This window comes from Pinus tabuliformis, chromosome X (assembly GCF_031772625.1).
Source record: "Pinus tabuliformis cultivar Carrire ecotype Pingquan chromosome X, CPIR1, whole genome shotgun sequence".
Lineage (NCBI taxonomy): Eukaryota > Viridiplantae > Streptophyta > Pinopsida > Pinales > Pinaceae > Pinus > Pinus tabuliformis.
Genome location: NC_142308.1, coordinates 888664481 through 888668501, shown reverse-complemented (window position 1 = coordinate 888668501; position 4021 = coordinate 888664481). Strand labels below are relative to the sequence as shown.

At 41.1% G+C, this 4021-nt stretch overlaps 1 pseudogene; it reads left to right on the top strand.

Annotated features, from left to right (window-relative positions):
- The first annotated feature begins 1474 nt into the window (after positions 1-1474).
- LOC149142546 (L-type lectin-domain containing receptor kinase S.4 pseudogene) lies at positions 1475-3599 on the top strand (annotated as a pseudogene).
- The last annotated feature ends 422 nt before the right edge of the window (positions 3600-4021 follow it).

The window sequence follows — 4021 nt, the reverse complement described above, 5'->3', positions numbered from 1 at the left end:
ATATTGGACAGGTTTCACTCAGAATCCACCGTGTTTATAGTATTTGATAGAAAATCAAAAACTGAGGGATGATGATGGTCACTAGGAGTATCTTCCTTGTAATCTGGAAGATGGGAATGATGGTGGTAATCTTCCCATGGTGCCCCGTCATTTATCATTAACTGAACAATTCCTTCGTCTATATTTGATTGACTATTCCCACAACTTTAGTCATGAACTGATCCACATTTTCTGTGTTAGTCATCTTTAGGTTTTCGAATTGTGATCTCAATGTCTATAATTTAATTATCTTCACTCTATCATTACCTAGATACATAACTTTCAAGATTTCCCAAGCTTCATATGTTGTGGATGCGCTAGTTATCTTGTCAAAAATAGAGTCATCGACTGAGTTTTGTATCCAACATTTGGCTGTGTTATTTCTTTCTGAGTTCAATAGTTGCATTCCTATGATTATTGGACATGGTCACCCATGCTTCTTGGTTCAACTCAACATAGTCAGTCTGAAGTGTATCCCAACACTCTTGAGCTTGCAGAAATGTTTTCATTCTCAAAGACCAAAACTTGTAATTTTTTCTATTCAAAATAAAAATATGTGGAAAAGTACTTGACAAAGCCATTTTTAAATATAAATATGCTCCCTATTTAAAAAAAACACTTTTAAGACACACAAAATCTCCATTCTATTAAAAAAATCTATTTTAATAAAGTAAGCTTCCTCTCCTTTTTTTTGCTAAAAAACCTCTTTAAAAAATCTTTTAAACCATAATCTTCCCTTTTTTTAAACCTTGAAAAATTCAACAAGCTCCTTCAATTTAAAAAAATAATCCCTTTTCTAAAATAACAAAGTCCTCTTAAAAAGGATCCTTTAGTGGGGAACCTTCTAAATTCGATGAGGCCTCTTTTTTTAACCCTTAGTTGTGATTCACTATTCAAAATTTCAACGAGACTTTTAAAATTCGTTTGACTTTCATTTTGTAAGTCAATGTGCCAGATTGAAAAAAAAGGGTTTACGGCATCTTTCAAGAAACCTAAACCTTTTAATCATAGTTACCAAGTTCAACTTTATTAGGCCAAAAGTTTCGGAGTAGTCTACCTAGGCTATAGAATGGCCCGTCTTCCGGCACCGGCCGAAAAATCGTCTGGCTCCAGCCATCGGGAATGTCTCCATCCTCCGCCACCATCTCCTAGCTCCGCCACCCTCTTTCTCTGCCACCCTCCCCTGACAGTCCTGACATTCCCTGCCATTCCTTGACAAAAAAATCCGAATGCAGTTAGAGCGCCTGACATCCCCTGACCGATCGGGGACGAGCTGGAATTCATGCGGGGGAGTATTATGGCCGGTTCGAAATGGTCACCCGCGCGCGATTCCGCTCTGTAGCTCACTTCCCGCTCTGCTCTGCGATTCCGCTGTGCTGGCTTACCGCTCTGCGATTCCGCTCTGCAGCTCGGCCGTCAAAGTGGCCAGGGCCATTGCGTTTCAAGCCGCGCTTCGATCCATGTATCTCCACCATCCTGTATCTCATCAGGCAAAGCCGTTTCATCGAATGCCCTGGATGTTTTCATGGCTCTGTTTTCTTTGTTTGAACTCTGTTTTTGCATTGGCCCAATTCGACAATTTTGTTTTCAATGGATTCAGAAACAGCAATCTCAACCTGGATGGAATGGCGAACATCAATCCTGCAGGAGTCCTAGAGCTCACAAACGTCACACAGTTGATGTTGGGCCATGCCCTTTATCCGTTTCCTTTACGCTTCAAGAATTTTTCGAATAATTCCACTCTTTCTTTCAGTACGACCTTCGTTATGTCCATTGTCCCACGGTACCCAACTCTTGGAGGTCACGGTATAGCCTTTCTGTTGTCCCCGTTTAAGGAATTGCACAGAACTTTGACCAGTCAGTACCTCGGCCTCTTCAATGCTTCCAGCAATGGGAAGGATTATAATCATATATTTGCGGTGGAGTTTGATACTGCTAAGGATTTTGAGTTTGGGGATATTGATGATAACCATGTGGGTATCGATATCAACAGTCTGATATCAAATATGTCCACGACAGCTGGGTACAGAACTGGTAATGGGACAGTTCAGGGATTTAATCTGAAATATCAGAAGAGTATTCAGTGTTGGATAGATTTTGATGGTGCAGAGAATAGGCTTAATGTAAGTGTTGTACCAGGGGGGATGACCAAGCCTGATCGCCCATTGATATCTATTCATGTTAACCTCTCAGATGTCCTTCTTGATTATATGTATGTTGGGTTTTCAGCATCCACAGGGCTGCTTTCTAGTGCTCATCGCCTTCTCGGATGGAGTTTCAGGATGAATGGGCCTGCACAGGACCTTGAACTCTCAAAGCTTCCTCAGATTACATCTGCAAATTCTATGGTGAAGACTAGAAGGTTCATAGTTGAGGTATCCATAGCTGCCGTAAGTATCACAGTTCTTGCAAGTCTGGCAGCAGTTTACCTTATTAGGGGGATTCGATAGAGTGAGGTGATTGAAGAATGGGAGCTTGAATATGGTCCTCATAGATTCCCCTACAGTGAACTTAAAGTGGCCACAAAGGGATTTAGGGACAAACAATTGCTGGGGTTTGGAGGTTTTGGCACGGTTTATAAGGGCGTTATTCCCACCACTGGGCGGGAAGTTGCACTGAAGCGGGTTTCACATGAATCCAAGCAAGGGGTGAGGAAATTTATTGCAGAGATTGCAAGCATTGGCCGGCTGAGGCACAGGAACTTAGTTCAGCTTCAAGGTTGGTGTTGGTATAAGGAAGAGCTTCTGCTTATCTATGATTACATGCCAAATGGTAGCCTTGACAAGCTCTTGTTTGAGAGCACACAGAATATGTTGACTTGGTCGTAGAGGTATACAATTTTGAAAGGGGTTTCTTCGGCTTTGCTTTATCTTCATGAAGAATGGGAGCAGACAGTAGTCCATAGAGATGTCAAAGCAAGCAATGTATTATTAGATGTATATTTGAATGGAAGGTTAGGGGACTTTGGGCTTTCTCGTTTATATGAACATGGTTCAAATCCTCACACCACCCATGTAGTTGGAACTATTGGATACCTTGCTCCAGAGCTTCCTCGTACTGGTAAGGCCACAACAAGCACTGATGTGTTCGGATTTTGGGCTTTATTGCTTGAAGTGGCTTGTGGAAGAAGACCCATTGAGCCGAAGATGTCTCCCGAAGAATTAATTTTGGTTGACTCGGTTCGAGAGTTGCATTCCAAGGGAAAGCTTTTGGAAGCAGTTGATCCTAGACTTCTTAATGAGTACCCTGTTGAAGAAGTTGGGCTCATTCTTGAACTGGGTTTCCTCTGTTCCCATCCTCATCCCAAAGCTCGACCTAGTATGAGAGAAGTAGTGCAAATGATTGCAGGTGATAAAGCACATCCTGTGCCACCTTCTGAACCTCCTCCAGCAGACACACCTACAAGAACTGAAAATCTTGATGAATTCATTGTTTCATTTTCTTCATACAAGCATGGTTCATCTATTGCTATCTCACATCCTAACAGAAGCTTAGATGGTAGGCTCATTTTCACACCGGATAGAACATCACCACTTTCACTGTTAGCAGCAACAGCTTGAAAGGTGTGTGTAATTAAAACAAGTCATGGAGTAACTGTTGTTGAAGAAACATATTTATTTTGGTCCGTTGGTGCATGATCCATGTCTTCTTGTTTATTGGACTGGCCAATGATGAGTTACTTCCTCTTCAAACAGACTAAGAGCTAGAGTTCCAGAGATACAGAGCTTGGAGTTTTCCTTTTGATATATCAGAAAAAAAGGCTAACAGATCTGAAGTCTATGATTGCTGAGTGTAGACAAACTGTGTGCAGTTTTACTAATCTTCAAAGAGTATTTGATGCAACAAAATGTAGTGATTTTTCTTCAGTTGACCTAGTTTTTCATCTCAGCAACTGGCTTAATTATCTGATACAACAGAGTGTAAATTTAGAGGAGAATTTCTTCTCTGATGTTTAAATTATATTTACAAGTCACAAAAAAAT